The following is an 18,641-nucleotide window of genomic DNA, read 5'->3' as shown; positions in this document are numbered from 1 at the left end:
GGTTCCTAGTCGTGCATAGAAGTTTTTAATTTCAATGTAGCTCTTTCTCAAACTATGTAATTATTATAGTTTTACTTTGATTTGTCAATTCTCACTGTTTTGTAGCCTGTTGAAGAAAAAAGTGATTTACTTTTTCATTTTAATAATAATATACTACTATCAAATTGTTTATCAATTTTTTTCATCAACTAGTTTAGATTCAATTCCAGTTATTATGACCTTAATAAACTGCAGAAAAAAATTAAACATTTAAGGTGTTAATTTATCAGTCAACATTTAGTTTTTCTTTCCTGCAAATGTCCTCGTTTAAAATTTATTGATCTATTGATTACTAGGAACTAGTTCGTCTTTGTGCTATCAGTTATATTTATTGTTTGAATAAAAATAATTAACAGATATTTTTATGATCTACTTTTCTTATAAATACAAAAAATGTATAGAATTTATTCATTCCTGTTTTCTTAAAAGGTTGTAATTTTCCGTCGTTATACCCGCCACTGGATTAGATATATTAGTTTATGTACTGAAGATATTTCAGGTTAATTGACGATACTTATATTTCCGGAACAGTTTAATGGAAAAATAATCCTAATAGATTATTATTTCTCGTCATAAAAATATCTATACCTACTCGTATATAGTGAATGATAGTAAAATTTTCAAGGATACACGTTGCGTATATATATTTAGATGCAATTAAAACTATCTATATATCATAGTACTTCCATTTTATGGAGGTTACTGTCAGAGATTTTGCACATGTCTGTTACGATTTCTTCTCAAGTTTGAATAACCTCCACGAAAGCGAATCTATTCATCAAATATGTAGAAAATTCGTACCTACCGCAATAAAAGTAGAATCTACATTTGTCATAGTATTCTTGAAATATATATCTAGCGGTTTATCTAAATTATTTATTTTGAATTTAGTTGTCATATTTGTCCCAAGTTTTATATGACTTTCTTAATGGTTTGTTATTTATGTCTTCCTTGTCACTCCTATCAATTAATATAGGTAGCTGTCTTCATCTGATCCTTTCTGAATAAAAACATGCGCAGAATTTCTTGTATAGCCTTGCTGGTAAATTGAGAGGAGGAGAAAATACCTCATGATTTGGCTGCTGTGCCGGTCCTACGTTGCCTTTTTACTGACTAAAGAAATTGAAATCGTTTTTATTATGTCAGTATTCGTATTCCGTACTCATGTTACACTGACGTAGAGCAATTGATACCACATGTCTTTGAAACTGACTTCATTGCGTATTTGTCTGTTATTAAAATAGTGAAAGGCGTTTAAAATTGGTAAATATGGCAACACCGTATAGTAGGATTGGATCACCAAACAAATATTAGTGAAGTGTTTCAGTAAGCATGGTGGACGAAGTGTTTGTTGTATTTGCGTTCAATGTGTTAGTGCAATAACTAACGTGGTATAATATTTTTTCACAATAAAACAAAGTTTGTGTTTACTTAATAAGTGAGTATTATTATTTTTACTTGTTTGTGGGCCCAGTACGTTTGGATTATTTTTGTTTCGAGGTAACTATTTATTTATTTTACTAATATTTCGAAAATCTTTTATAGAATATTTACATTTTTATTAATGAAAAACTTATTACTAAATATTGTTTACTGAAAAAAACCAAGAGTTTTATAGACAAACTCCATTTTTTATGAATTTGGGCATTATAAACAACCTTCCTAACACTCATTCACAATTGTTTGTTTGGAAACACATTACTGTCAATTTAGTTTTGAATGTTAAGTCTGATAATTATAAAATAGTTCATTTATTTTTCTACTATTTAGTACGTTATAAATAACTTAGCTTTATGCATTGCGTATATTGTTTTGAAGATGTTTATTTTTTTGAACGTTTGTTGTGACTGGTAGGTAGAAAATGATTCGTATAATGTTGTATACGTACGTGGTGTCCCAAACTACTGTAACATTATTAGGGGTTGCATTTTAAGAACTATTTTTCTGATGTGTGGGTTTTATATGAACATTTTATTGGGTGGCGTCTACAGTTGAATGTATTGCAGGATATTGATTCGGCTTCGAATTGCCGTCACAACATTTGCCCTCCCACTTTGGAGTAGCTCATAGTACACTTTGGGGCGTGGCGAGACCACGTGCTAAAGAAAACTTGTATTCATCATTTTGTTAAATATGTATTATTGACATTTTATCTCCAATTCATAATCAACTTTGATTGCACCCACACACCATTTCCCGAGGTCTACTCCAACACAACTTCCGTTCTAAGATTCATTCATACCAATCTTATATCAACGATTAAGTTCTTGTTCCGTAATAAAATAGTATCGCGAATAAAGTTGCATGGTACATTTTTTTCATTTAAAGTGGCTAGGAAGGTTACCGACCCGAAATCGAGTTTTTGTTTGCATGAGTTTGGTGACGAAATTCCGTTCTCGGAATTCTCACAACGTTACCCTTGGACTTAGAACCACTTATTCAATTGGGGGACCATTCGGCGGAGGTAAAAGACCTTGGTAAGTCGCAAGTAACCGGATAAACCATGGTCTATAATATACACAACCAAACTTATATGTAATCACATATTATTTTGTAATATACAATATATGTATTAATCGATGATTAAAATTGGGTTTCTTGGCGTAATGAAATTAAAATCGTATTTTTTTTTATTTCTATAAGATTAGAATTAAAGTTATGGTAAAAAATTTAATAGAAACGTTATATTTCTAGTTACCCGTAAACTATCTTCAACAGTTACGCTTTCGTGAATTCGAGCTGAAAAGCTGCTGATTGAATTATGAACATTTTCTTGAGATATGTCCTTTTTCTGTACTAGTCCCATTAACGGAATCCAGTTTCGATGGGCCAGTTTAAACTTGTTGATCTCTTCTTCTGGTATACATTTTGCATAAAAATGGAATAATCTCTAATTGTATCTCTTCAAGACCTAACTATCAGTGTTAACAGCCAATAAATATATCCCCTGCTATTCAAAACTGGTTGAATACCTTTTTCGAGCATTACAGTACCTCATAGCAGCAGCCTGTAGTCTGCATGACTTCATGAGGTGACAATGGTCAATTATCCGGTTTTTAGCCGGTCTGTTTTATTTTGTCTGCGCAATTCATTAATTTCTGTTGTACAACTGTCAAGCACGAAGTCTTATTCAAATGGTTTACACAGTTGTGACTTCTGGATAGTTTTGAATAAAATAGTTACATCAGTTTGAGCGAAACCTTATTCAGTATGATCAATCATTTTTCTATTCTGCACATATGTTGGTGCACGATAAGCCATTCCTATCTATTTAAATCTAGATTTATTTACGGAAGTAATGATAATTTACCTCTGAATATTATTAAAAGATAAGCTGGAATTTTTTCCCTTTTATTTACATAACTTAAAAGCTATACATTCGCAAAATGTACAGTTTTTCTTTCGAAAAAACATTTTAGTCCAAAATTATGTGTCGAATATAATAGGAAACATTACAATTATGTATGTCTAAATTGCTATCAGTATGGAAGTGGGTATGTACAAGGGCGTCACCAGCTTATGAATAAGGGGTGGCAATGTGGCAATATTTTGGAGGATGAGAAATATGAACGCCTGGTACAGTCGAGAGCATGAAGCGTTACACTTTGGAAGTCTGCCTCGATGGCGATTGTAATAAGAACGTTTCTAATATCAATGTATAAAACTTCACAAGCCCTCGACAGCACAATAACTAAATCAAACACAGTAATAATTACTTATTTTAACCAAAATAATATTTAATTAAAACATAACTTGCGGGGATTTTTTGCAAAACTTGCAACTACTTTATCATTAAAATTATTTAGGTTTCTATTTATTATAACTCTGTGTACACTCATCATGGCCAGACCTTTAAAGCGATCTTCTGCCGTGGTGCTTCTTAGCCATGTTTTTAGTCTTCTAAGGCTGTTAAAGTATCGCTCTACTGTACAGGTCGTGAATGGTAAAGCGATCAAAATTTTTAATACTTTTTCCGTTTCGGGATAGAAGGAATTTGTTTCTTTTAGGATATCAACAACTGACAGATTTGATAGATTAAGCCTATCGTATCACAATTGCTGTTTCTCAAGAACACTTATAGGTGGCATTGTCAACAAAACCAATTAAAATTGTATGTTCGTAACAATAACTTGTAATTTAGGTATGAGGCACACAAATTATACAAAACTAACGTGAATGCAGGTGAACGGTTGCCGTAGAAAGAAATGCAATGCACATAAACACCATACCTACCTACATATTTTTACACTGTTTAATGGCCTTGCGTTTTTGCAAATCTGATATTGTCGTGGTGAGAATGACGGCGATTTTAAAAACGGATGTCAAAAACTGAAATGTTATTCTGAATATTTCAATACTTTCTACAATATACATTAAGCCTTAATTTGTCATGCGATGCGGAATTTATTATTAGGTAAGGAAGTCAATTGCTCGCACTGCCTTAAAGCTTTGGTCGTTTTACAGCTAGCTACATTTGATCATTGGGCGGGGGCAACTGCTCCCCCCTGCCCCCTCATTGGCGACGCCTTTGAGTATATAAAAAGCAAAGTCTTGAGTAGATACATTTTACCTTGACAAACTTGTAAGTATCTCATATTTATCCAAAATTGATTAGTCATTTTCTATCTGAAGAACCTTGTAACTATTGTTATACATTTTACATAAGACAAACATCTTAATACTTGATAAATAGGGAATTATAGGAATAATGGCGATGTTATGAAAGCCGACTTTGTATTTAATAAAGTCGAAATAGGAGTTATCGGAAAATTGTTGCATTCGATACATAGCTACTATTTCTATCCTGAAATTTTTTCTCTTCTATCAAAAGGTGGAAGTTAATTTTCATTTTATTTTTCACTTTAGCCATTAACTGCCAACATTGTTGGAAAATATTTGACCGTTGAATCATTTTTTCAATTCTGGGAACAGAAAATAATTCGAGGGGACTAAATCTGGCGAATAGGGTGCATGAGGTAGCAATTCAAACTAATTTTGGCCATTGCCACAACGAATGTGTGAGCTGGTGCATTGTCTTGATGAAACAACACTTTCTTCTTAGCCACATGCGGCCGTTTTTGTTTGATTTTGTCGCTCAAACATTGCAATAAATTCGTATAATTTTCGCCGTTGTTGATAGTTTCTCCTTTTTTAAGATGGTCAATGAAAATTATCCCACACGCATCTCAAAGAATCGATGCCATGACCTTGCCCGCAGATGGAACGGTTTTTACGTTCTTTGGACCCGGTGCTCCCTTTTCAGTCCATTGTTTTGATTAATCTTTGGTTTTGGGTGTAAAATGATGGACTCACGTTTCACTCATGGTTATGAATTCGGTTTTATTTTTGTGAAACATTGCCAAACACTCGATGCAAACATCTTCACTAAGCTTTTTTTGTTCTATTGTGAGCAAACGTGGCACCCATTTTGTGCACTGTTTTCTCATGTTTAAATTTTCAGTTAATATGCGACGTACCGCATTTTTTGAAATGCCTACTATGTCTACTGGCTCGTGCATTTTCATTCAATGATCATCCAGTACCGCTTTGTGGATTGTTTTCAACATTTTTGTAGTCGTCACCTCAATTGGTCGACCACTGCGATGCTGATCTTCGCAGGTCGTACAGCCTCGTTTAAACTCTGCCACCCAATATTTTACTGTTGACAACGTAGCAGTCTCATCCAGAGTGTAATCTAGTTCAGCTTTTATATTGGTTAGGTCCTTTCAAATAAAAGTATTGTATCACTTAATAATGACAAATTTTTCACAAACGTTCACTATTTATGGCTACCAAATAAATATTAAACAACGTGGCGTCTTCAAACGTGAAATCTGCTGTATGGATTATGTACTTCCTAATACCTAATGGTATTTCTCAACTAACCGCTATCTCTAGGTCAGGCCAGGTACTTTTGGGACCATCCTTGTACACCAGGAACCAGGTTATGTATTAAAACCGATATTCTTTTGTCTTCAGTTCTGGAAATACATGACTAATGTATGCAACTAGCCATCGATTAGAAAAAAAAGAAGAACTATAAAGTGGATTATATAACTTTATTAAAAGCACATTATTAATGGCGCCTTGTGCGCGCACGTACCTGTCAGATATGTCACACAAATAAAGTCGATCTCATTAAAATGGCCGTTCCGACATTTCCCTAATATTGGATAGAAGCAGTTTTTTAAGCCATTTTTGAATAAATCGACTGTCATGTCTTCTTGATAAACACTCGGCCTTTAGACAATTGCATATTATTGTCCACTTAATTACATTTTATTTACTGTACCATGACTGACGAATCATGAGTTGATAAAAAAATTATGTGCCCATTAGAACGTCTGCATGATGATACAGTAATCGTCATGCGCTTATTCGATAAAATTACGAAGTGGACGACAATAATGCTAAATTACGAAAGAATAGTTATGTCGTTTATAATATAAACAATAGTTAGTGTTATTTGAAATTTTAGCCTTAATAGTAAAATAATTATTGGAAGTGCTTTTCTGAGATAAAAACAACCACACATCCATAGGTGCACTTTGAAAACAATAGAAACGTGGTAAAAATTGTAGTGCTACAAATGTGCTAATTGTTGAAATCCTATTATAGTGGCCAATAAAATTCTTGCGCACCTTTTTTAGTATTTTCGTGTATGCGCACATATCCGAATTACCTGCGCAAACATCAAACCCAGAACTTCCACTTGAGACTTTAGGGAAGAGGCTCGAAATTTGCAGAGAAGCCTTCTATCTGGGTGTAAAATATAAAACACCCAAAAACAAAAGAAGTAATATTATATATCAAGTAACTTGTACTAATTTTAACGCTGTCTACATAGGACAGACATATTAGTATTCAGAAAATAGATTAAAAGGTCAACAATACGATAAACAAAATAAAATTGCATTAACAAATCATGAAATAACTAAAGAAAAACATATAAAAAATAAAAAATTCTTGAAACGAATACATAGGAAAGAGAAAGCTGTCAATGATAAAAAAAATAATCAGCTACTAATAATTCAATTGATCACTGCCCCATAGTTTTGAAATACAATTGAGCAGGAATTCTTTTTTGTGATTTGAAACAGCTTTTTATTTGATATTTAAAATTATTTAATTTGATCATGTCAAGTCTTATTTTGATAAAGAGCGAAATAAAAATTAAATTAAAAATTAAGACAATTTAGCAACAAATATATATTTCATTCAGTACATAGATTCTAAGGAACAAACGTCCTTGTCTGCGTTTAGGTTTACGATTCACTGTTGGGATATTATGTTTTTTCGCGGTTTCCTTTTTTTTGGCTCTGGAAAATCGAAATATCCAATTTCTATGAATTTTTTTTAATCTTCGTTTTTACGTCCGTTTTACGAAAAAAAAATATTGGAATAAAAAAAATGAAATCTTATATTGGTTTAGGGCTTTAAATGTTCATGAAAACGCGCTCATTCACGTATAATTGTTGATAACTTTTTTCTAAATAATCAAATGAAGTTGTTATATTTCAAAACTTACATAAAAAATTAACATATTGAAAAAAAATTATACAAAAATAAAAACAATAATAGATTCTTTTAAAATTGTTTTTATTAAGTATTCATTAAAGTTATATGAACAAAAATATTCTTAAAGTCACTTATTGTAATCAAATGGGCAATATTAAAAGTTAACTTTGAAAAATTGAATATTTCCACCATTAAAAAAATAGTATCTTCTAAGGTTGACCGTTGAAGAGAATTGGGAGTGGGGCGAGAGGCGGGTGCTTGAAAAGCAGACCAAATGTGAACATTTGTTCTGTATTTTTAGTACACCCCCTTCCCCTAACCTAACCTAACCAATATCAGTTTTCATTTCTTTCTATTCCCGCATTTTTTTCCATAAATTCACTGTAAAAACGAAGATTTAAAAAAAATTCATGGAAATCGAATAATTTTTCGATTTTTTAGAGCCAAAAAACGAGGGGATCGCGTAAGTATAAACTTACCCACTGTTATAATTGGTTGAATATCAATTAATTTGAATTTTGACCATATCGGATGTGTTAGTTTTTTGCTCTTTTGATTGTTACTTTTACAAACAAATAAAATTGTAAATCGAAAAAGTATACCAAGAACACCTGGACAGTTAATACGTGACGCGTCCTTTCGAAATAAATATTGTAAACAATGTGAAAATTGGTATAAGTGAAAGTAAATCTAAGTTATTCAAATAAGTCATGTGGTAATTAATTGAACCCGGATTTTTGTTGAAATAAATTCGTTACAATATTTATTTTCAAGGTCGATACATTATTGATATTATAATCAGCATTTTTTGTATTACACAAGTTGTCATTTATTAAAGTCACTGTTAATGGGTGCAACCTACGGTAATTTTCCATTAACTATGTAAAAACAAGTTGATATATTGGAAAGTACAATGCTTTTACTATTAACAAGAAATACGTTGAGGTTGTATAGCAAAACCGGTTACTAGATTTAATTGGTTTTTAAAACTCTAACCTGAAGTATTTTCAATTCCCAGATAGATCTTAAGCTCTATTACAAAAATCTATGAAGCGTAATAACTCTCCAAACACCCAATCATCTACTTCCCATCTCTATTTGAATTTTTTAAGTAAAGCTGATGTGAAAATAAGAAGACTTCAAATATGGACCAGGTTATCTCATGTCTTACTACTCTTCATGCTATTACGACCGTCAAGCACCTACTAACCGTCTGCAAATAATAATCCTCTGTTTAACCTCAAGGAAATACTTTACACAAGTACTTCCTTGTTGACATCAAGAAGTTTCTAAAAGATACATTACCATAAATTATAATTGTACTGGCAGACAAAAAACGTTCTTGCTATAACATAAAGCTGTATGTTTGATTATTCTATTACCTTCTGGAGACTCTTCCTTCCTTATTGACCTTTGGATCCGTTTGCCTAATTCGTAAGTACACTTCTCCAATTTCAGAAAGATCGTTGTACGGCTATTCACTTAGGAACGCGGAGCACGACCTTCACCTACCTACTCCACGTTCAGAATTAGTTAAGGGCTCAATATTTTGCAGTGCAAAAAAATACATAATCACTTGCCAATTGAAATCAAATCGATATCATCTTCTCCCGCATTCCGCAATAATTTGAGGGCATATTTATTGGAAAGTGCCTTCTTCTCTGTAAACGACTTCTATTCTAATAATAATATTTAATTCCGAACATGCTGCATACTGGTTTAATTTTTCCTATGGACTTATACATATACGACTTATATACTAATTATTACCTGTTACTATCAACTATAATTTTGTTATTCATCGTGGTTTTTTTTATGTATTGAAATTTTATTTGTATCTTTATTTAGTTATTTTTATGTTTGTTTTTTAGTTTTTACAAGGTTTTGTCTACCAATTGTAAAAATTTCATCTCTTCTTCTTCATTTCATCAACAAAAAATTTTCATCTCTCGCCCAAACGATTACTACATCCTCTTCCATAATCATCAACGCCCATCCTCTTCCCTGGAAGTCCCAATAAAAGTACCTATGGGTAATATTTGACGAGCAGCTTAGCTTACCAGATCTCTCTCGTAAACATATACAAAGCTACCATACTTCTCTTATTTGACAACACTTGCATGTTAAATAAATGTTTCACGAAACACCTACTAAAAAAATTAAATCGATTACAGTATCAGCCATAAGGGTTATCGTACCTAAAATCGGTCCCTATTAATTTTATATTATCCTGGAAAAACGTCGAGAAATGTCAGTCAAATATGTATTTAAACCAAATGTATAAAAAACCTCAGTCAAATCATCACTTATCGATTTATTTTCTGAATGTACTGGAAATACAGAAATAATCTCACTATAATATAGAATTTTCAATCTGTTTCTAAATACTTCTCTTTTATCGCATCCTTATATTTAACCTAGGGTTAAAACCATAGAATACAATGGTGTACACTTCGGATATTGAGGCTTTCTTTTTGTATGATTATTTAATAAACAAATCTTGATGTCGTTATTAAGAGCAATTTGTCGATGAGAAATCGATTTATATTCTAATTTTTCCTCAATTGTCTGTCTTATTTACAGTAGTTTGTGATATGGGAGTCGGGGATGTTTTCCTCTGATGAATATAATAGTTTCAGGGCCGGTTTCTTCACGTTCTAAGAAGTGCCAAATAATTATTAGCCACATAACTTTAGAAGGAACTTTCAATTGTCGAATAAATGTTCACCGTTTCTTCACCCTATTTAGTTAAATCCAAACTAACTAATAAGTATTTGTCACTTAATTATGTACTCAACATATATTCTAGTGTTGGTAACACTATAAAAGATGCCTATATAGCAGTCGTCCATGTATTGAATAAGAAAAGAAATAAGCGAAAAAATGTTCATGGACGATTTCTTATGATCTGTGTTTGTGACAACGATCTGTGCTTAAATATATTTGCACGTGTTTTGTTAAGGTTAATGTTGGAGTAGTAGAGGAAGTTGTGTTGGTCTGAAAATTATAGTTTATATTGAAAATAATTGATATGAAAGGAAAATAAGGAGGCGGTAAAAAAACTTCATCATCGGACCAAAAATTGTAATGATCAATTTTATGACGAACGGAATAAGCTCGTTCTTTTGGAATTTGCTGTGGCTCCTCATCAAACAAATCTTCTGAATCTTGGAAAGCATCCATATTAAATATTTAATTATTTGTATGACGAATATTTCCAAAAATGAACTAATCAATTATAGGTATAATAAACAAAGAAGCCACTTTTTATGTATAATGTTCCAGGTTAAGTTTCTCATAAACTCTTTAATTGACAGTTGTGGTTTAATTTATCAGAAGGTAAGAAATCGATTTTTTGGTTATTCGGTAAATAATAGCTAGAAGGAACTTTATCAGGAAGTGAAGAAACCCGGCCTCAGTCTTGTGAATTTTTAGCTTAATAAACGATATCTCGAAAAGAATTGAAATAATAAATATTTTTGTACAAGTATCAAGATATTCTCCACATTTTTCTTATACTTGATAAAAATTAGAAATGTGATTCTTGACAGTTATATAAAATTTTACATCAGTCTTCAAAATGACAGTATTCTATTCAACAAAATCAACTATGACATCAAGTTGGGACCTTGTCACCTTGTATATATTATAATTGTATGTAAAAAATCACAGTTGGAAATACTAATCAACGGATTCTTAGTTTAAAAAAAACTATTGAATTGATTCCAATTTTTAAACTCATAATGTTTAATTATTATCGTTTTATTTTAGTTCTATTTACGATGAAGAACGAAGAACGAAACATTATCATGATACAATAAATATTATAAAGCTTGACAAATAGAGGGGTTGTCGTGTAAAGAAATATTTTTACCTACTCTGAAAAACGTTGACTGCCTCTAGATTTGGTAACTAGGTGTAGTTATTTTCGCCTCCCTTCACTATTCTCATAGTCCGGGTTGATCATTGGAAATATAGCACCCCTATTAAGATTTATGATAAGTCAAACTAAACAATCCCTCTTTCCGTTTACGTGACAACCAGCACGTGAATCGAGAGTTAATTTTTTGAAATTGTAGACATGCGCTTTGAATTTTAGATACTTTACTCCGATGTAGTATTTATTTATATCTTCATTAATAATTATAGAGGTATCTATATGGCGATATAGAACGAAGTTTATTAATTTATTCTAGAGAAAATATGTGCGATTTTGAGCAATTCTGTACAATTACTAGTATTTTGGAGAATTATCTTAATTTTTTTTCATTGTATAATTTAATATATAACTTAAGTTTAAATTGTGAATTGTGTAGGTACTTACAAGGGCGCTCTGTTCATACTAAGTACCAGTCATGAACAGGTACTTTTTCTTTGTAAATTATAACCATAAACGAAAAAAAATATAGAAATATTCTATATAGATATAATCACCTATATTAAAAACAGAAATATAGAGGGTGTCCCATAAATAATATCTGTTTACAATGTTTACTTTATTTATTATACTCTATTTGGAAAGAGAGTAGATTAATATATGTTCATTATAAATGCAAAATTTTTTTACGATACTTTACGTCCAAAATATGGAATATTTAAATATGCCAATGATAAATAAGTAATTGGACAGAGATACATTTTTTTCCATAATTGACCGTACTAAAATGTAAGCGGTTACCTAGATAATCCGAATGGTCATCCTTTTCTTTCCAAAATTGATGGATATCTTTATTTCTCTCTCTATTTTAATACTTTCACACCAACCTCTGAATCTCCCCAAAAGTAAGAAGACCCTTACTATCGTAGCCGTTGCAATGGGTTTTTCGTAATTAATAAAATATTGCTTTTTAATATATACAGTTAGTTTATTTAATTATTTACAAATACGAGTATATACATGTAAGTATGAAACATAAAAATAAAAAATATACTAAACAACACATTACTATAATATATACACTATATACATACTTATATACTACACATTACTATTTTATATATAACAGTCTACAAATATTTCCTGTAACATATTTAAAGTAGGTACATATTTGCAATATATGTATTTTATTCCGAAGAACTAGTGGATGAATTAATCATGAGAGGTTCTACAGTTAGATCAATAATGTTGTCAAATTCCAACATTTTTCTTTTCCTCTTTGATAACATGCTGAATGCATTTTTGCCAGTTTTCAGCAGTAACGTTTTTTGAAGCTTCGTTTAGTAATATTCTAACGTCCTTTAATTTAAATGTTGTGTGAACACATACTTGTTAGATCATCCACACTCACTGAAGGGTACTGATATTCTAATGCACCATACACATTTAAAGCCATGGCTTTCTCGTTAACAGAGAGTGCATGCGTCTTCACTTTATGTATTGGAGTATAGTTTTCAAATGTCGACATATTGAATATTCACTGAAGTTATCTAAACGTTTCTGTGACAAACACTGAGCTAGAAATGCAGTTGTGTATTGGGAATTTTTCTTAAACTGAAACTTGTGAATAACCATTTAAGTATACCTCATAGTTTAATATTTTATTACCCTCTTGCAAATGTGCCTAATTATCATTTTTCCCAGTAACCATTTTACAAATCGTTTTCAAATTAACCTGTCTGGTATAGGTATATACTATAAAGGGCGTGAAATATTTACCTGTCAACATCATTCCTTTCTTAAAATGCCCCAAAGGAATTGTTTTGGCCGATAAGTAAACATAGTTGGAAATTTGAACTTGAGCAATAAATTTCTAAGAAAATAAATGTTGGATTCGTTTGCTAAGGTTTGATAAAATAAAATAATAAATTGTTCTTAAATTTGACTTCGGCTATGGGGGCCAGGAGAGGGATTGATTTATCACTCTACACTCTCCGAATGGAGTATAACTAATCATGCAAAGAAAACCTTAATATTCGACGTATAGCTATGGTTTTAATTTAACGTTCAGCAAATTCTTTGAAACCCTGGTAAAACCATTCTTTAGACTTAGATTTAAAAATCTGTCGCACGTTATTTTCAACATCTTCTTTGGTTTTCAATTTTTACCCACGCAAAAATATTGCCAAGGATCTGACGGTACAAAGTCCGAACTAAATGCTTGATGTAGTACGAGTTCTAAACAATCGTATCCTTCAATCTCATTTGTCTTGTACTAGAAGTCGCTTTTGGTTAACCAAACCTGAATATATCCTCGAACAACCTTTCTATTTAAAAAGTCGTTTAAAAGCAATCATAACGACAGTTTGATGTACAATCTTCAATCGTTTTCATTCTAATAGGTTGGAAGAGGGTAAAACTACTTAATAATCTTAACTTAATTTTTAATAGGGTCAAAAAATAATGGTACAATAACAAAAAATTACAACAGAGCTTCATTTTAACGGAAACTTTCGATTTACCAATAGAAGTAAATTTCATCCTTTGTATGCTAAAAAATTACTCGTGGACAAAATATTGGCTTTTTTAGATTTTCCTCGTAAAATTTAAATTCTGTCAATAAAATATATCAGACAAAAGATCTAGATCACAAAACTGACTATACATATACTTTTTCTGCTAACAATAACCAATTTTGAGATATCTAAAAGTTGGCTTTATGTAATATGAATTCAAATGTCATGTACGTACATTGATTATGATAGTTATTCTTGCCTCTTATAACACTAAGGTCAAAGAGTGATCGTGAAATTTGCTAAAGTGTCTACAAAAATTAGAAGCTGCAGAACAACGTCGTCGAAATACAAAAACAGCCCATTTTCCGATATTATCTTTCATCAACATACGAGTCAAAATCCGTTATGTGTCCACAAGTTTTAAAATTTATTCCTAAACAAAAATTTCCTACACAAATCCCCTCGTAAGTGCAATGTTGGTTGGGTACCGAAACCACAAGTTGTGGCATTTGCAGAATAACAAGTTGTAAGTGAAACTGTAAGTTTAGGAAACAGGAAAAAGCCGCTGGGGGCTGAATCTGGTGGGTGGTCAGCCTATTCGAAGTGCTGTTCGTGAATATTGGCTATGGCATCATCCCCTGGGTTCGTATACACAAATAAGCTTATATATTTTCCAACTTTTGATTTGACCTCTTTAGGTTGATGTCGGAAACTTTTTTGACAATCCTCGTATCTATACTTTTTCTGTCCTAATTAAAGATGAAATGAATAAAATTCTTTCGTAAAGCAATCAGATATGTGGGTTTTTTTATACACCTGGTTAGGTCTCCAACGAAACTTTAATATTAATTCCGTCTTATATTTTTATACACACCCTTTAAAATGGTTGCATTATGCATCCGGATATACCAACCCAAAAAAATACCCCACGTTAAAAATAGATAAATTCCATCTGTAAAAAATGTCGTTTGCTACCCCAGGTGTAAATACCTACTTCAGTTATTTTTGTATCAATTTCAAACCCCCCGTTTAAAGTTCTTTTCAATGTATTATTCATATCAATCTAATCAGTAATGAAAGAAGTTACTAAAATAAATGTCACTGTTGATGATACTGTGACATCTGGTGAAATTTATTTTTGGTAACTTAAAAACACGGTTGTTTGTTATAGAATAAATTAGAATTTATCTTTTTAATAGTGGTAACACTTCAATGTCTGATTTTACATATTGTTACAACGAGAAACAAATACAAGGAAGATTAGACGTGACACATAGATTTTTTATCTCTCAATAAATACTTACCAGAAGTTTCAGATTAAAAAAATATTAATTTTATCACAGTTTGATTAGAAAATTAAATAAAACTTTCGGATTTACATATACAGGGTGCTTCAAATTAGTATGAAATAGTTTGCTGTGGGTGAAAAGTTCTTATAAATATGTGTGATAAGTCCTGTCGTTAATGATTGGATTGTTTTTAATAAAAGAACTTCAACTAAAAGTTGAAATTATTTAGATCATAATTTTGTCGTTGCCATTTCACTTTCAAAAATCTACGGTGTAGCACTACGTCTTCTTTCGTTGCATTTTTTGTGTACAAAAATGGTAATGTCCCAGCGTTATTCAGATAATCGTTTTAAAATGTTTATTACATTACACCTTCGTCTACAAGAAACAGGAACTTTTGTAAATATTATTTGGTGAGAACTCTTAAACAGGAAGACCAAGATTCTCACAACACTCTTGAGAAATATATTCGCGCATACGTTGAAGGATTCTCACTAAAATATTTTCCATTTTGGACGCTTACTTTGTGTTTGATTTCTGTGAAGATTTTTTGAAAATGGGAAAAATTGACTATCACTAAATTTTTGTTTTTGAAAAGTAATACGATTGCGCAAATGGAAGGGAAGTTCGAATACACAATTATTTACGACGTAAAATTGAGCTGAATCCAAAGTGGCCCTATCAGCTTGTCTCACGGAACAGCTAGAAACTGTGATAACCAGCATTGGTATTGACGACCGTCGAATTAGGGTTAAAGATATACAGGAAGCTATCATCATATTAAACGAACGTTTTTTATTTTTCTAGATATGAAGAACATTGTGTCATATTAGTTATATAGGTATAAAGGTTTAAACTTTGATTTTGAAAACAATCTTACGTTCATAAAGAATAATTTTAATTTCAAAACTCCAGTATAAGTAAAGCTGCTTCTTACCAATCCAAAATTAGAGTGGTTCATATCATCAGTAATATTATCCAACTTCCACATTTTCTTTTCGTCTTTAATTGTATGATTAACTCCCTTTTCCCAGTTTTCAGGCTTCACATTATTTACAGTCTCCAAAAATAACTGTTCAACATCACTCATTTTAGAAGAATGATTGTTCTTGGATCTTCTTTTCCCTTTTTCTGTGCCCATACCAGTTAAATCGTGTTTAGGTCGCAATGATGGGGTGATGATTTAACCACCGTCATTCCACGATTTTCTGCAACTTCATATTTTTTAAATTTCTCGTTACGGTGGGGTTTTACTCACAGAACAGGGATCGAACTTAATAATCTTTGAATTTAGCCAATTCTGTAAATCTTTGTTTAACCACTTTGTTGTGGTCAATTTTTCAAAAAGTCTCGAGAGAAAACTTGCATTATCCATTACCATTATATAGTTCTGAGGAAGAAGATCGATCATTTGTTTGAACCATTCCTTAAAAACATCAGCATTCATGTCTTCATGGCATTCACCGGAAAGAGTAGTTTCAAAATTCAATGAACCAACTTCAACAATAGATAAATTATATGAAAAGGTCTGTCTTGGACTTGTAACAGTTTTATCCTGTCAATATTTATTTTGTATGTCCTCGATATTTAATACACAAGGCTTTTCATAAGTCCAAACTTTTTTCTTAAAGTGAAGAGTTATGCATGTGTAAGCTATTCGAGCTTGGAGTGTCGCATTTGACCAAAGGCGCATTCGAATTTCTCAGACTTTATTGACGCCGTTTACGCAATATGAGATCGATTGTTTGCGTCGATTCATCATTGTGATTGAACCTGGATCGACCACTACAATCTTGAAACGAGAAAATAATCAAAACAATGGATTGCAAAGGCCGAAAGGCTCCGAAAAAGGCAGATGGTTTTATCGGCTAGAAAATTCATGGCGACCGTTTTTTGGGATATTCATGGGATTGTGTTCATCGGATATCTTTAAAAAAGTAAAACAATTATGTTCCTTCAGGACATCGCACCTTCTCACTCACATTTCGATGATTGTCATGACTAAAATTCACGAATTGGACTTCTAATGGGATAATCACCCACCCTATTAACTATATCTGACCCCAAGCGACTGTTTCCTCTTCCCTAACCTTAAATTTTTGACGAGAAAGACCGCAAGTATTATTTGGAATTATTAAAATTTTAGATAATCCTCGTACTTAAAAACTTTAGACAATTGAGAACAGATGAATGATAGCGTAAATTTATTTTGATATTTATGTTGTAAGTTTTTAACTTCATATATCGGGGTCATCAATGTCGTAACATTTAGATGAAGTCCAAAATCAGGCCTACGAATCAAAAATTTTCTTTATAAAAACACACGTATATTAAAAAAATAAACCTAAAATCAAGTTTATCAGAGTGTTAGTGTCGACGGTGTTTTCGATGTTTTGCAGATTTTCTTTTATTTTCATATGAATCATCATTTTCATTCTTGCACCTTTTTCGGTAATCAGATTGGAACAATTTTTGGATCAATGGGCGAAAAACTACCATAAACCCTCATTCTCATGTTCATAGGTAATAGTGAAAACGTCGAGAAATTTCAAATTTCCAACGCGGTTTCCACGTAATACTTTTTTCATATATATGTTCTTAAAACATTATTTATAAAGTTTTAGAATAATGTGACTTAATATGTCTACAGGATTAGAATTTTGCGATATTATAAGTAGTGCAAATTATTTTATTGTGGTGAGATAAGGAATTTGGAAACAAGGTCATACTGTAACGTAAAGTAAGGTCATGGAATCGGATACCCCCTCAATAACAGTAAATATTATGCAATTTAATTGAAATGTTATATAATAAAAAATTTAAGATATATAGATATTCATTATTATTTTCAATAATAAATTAATGAAATTAGATCATCCTCAACAGCTTCATCGTCATGATTTTAGTCATTGTATCCGGTGTATTTTGCATCAAATCATCACTTATATCTTTGAAGTAATGAACGACTATCTTCCACTTTAAAAATGTTTTCTAAAATTTGTAAATCCTTGAATTTCTACAGGATGTTTCAAACTAGCAAATCCATCTTGTTTTTACAATATTAGGACATCAGCTCTTGTATTTAATAATATAATGATGAGTAGATACAATACCGAGACTAAGTAATAATCTATTTTTAGAATTAAGAGTAATAAAATAATGAAGCATTCGTTATCCATAGGCGTATCACTCCTTTTTGTGGACAGTTGGAATATTTTGTCAATAGGTCCAGTATTTTCGTATGAAATAATATTTGTACAAATATAAGCAATATATCGGGTGAATATGAAGAACATTATGTCATACTGGTTATATAGGTATACGAGGGTTGCTATTTAAGTTTTGAGATAGATAAATAAAAACAAATATTTGTAATTGGATGTGGCTTTATTTTTTTCAAAA

The 18,641-nt window shown here is 31.4% G+C and overlaps 1 protein-coding gene across 3 annotated transcripts in view; it reads left to right on the top strand.

Moving 5' to 3' along the window:
• Positions 1-1,068: 1,068 nt before the first annotated feature.
• LOC130450861 (insulin-like receptor) overlaps positions 1,069-18,641 on the top strand; it is a 164,293-nt gene continuing 146,720 nt past the window's right edge. For 2 of the 3 annotated variants that reach the window (XM_056789537.1, XM_056789536.1), the window contains exon 1: positions 1,069-1,477. The gene's annotated coding sequence lies outside the window, so the exon portion shown is untranslated. Of the gene's footprint in view, positions 1,540-18,641 lie in introns of all 3 variants that reach the window. The other variant, XM_056789534.1, reaches the window with a different exon arrangement.

The sequence above is a fragment of the Diorhabda sublineata genome, chromosome X, assembly GCF_026230105.1.
Source record: "Diorhabda sublineata isolate icDioSubl1.1 chromosome X, icDioSubl1.1, whole genome shotgun sequence".
Lineage (NCBI taxonomy): Eukaryota > Metazoa > Arthropoda > Insecta > Coleoptera > Chrysomelidae > Diorhabda > Diorhabda sublineata.
Note: the sequence above shows the minus strand (reverse complement) of the source record. Positions and strands in the feature narration are given on the sequence as shown.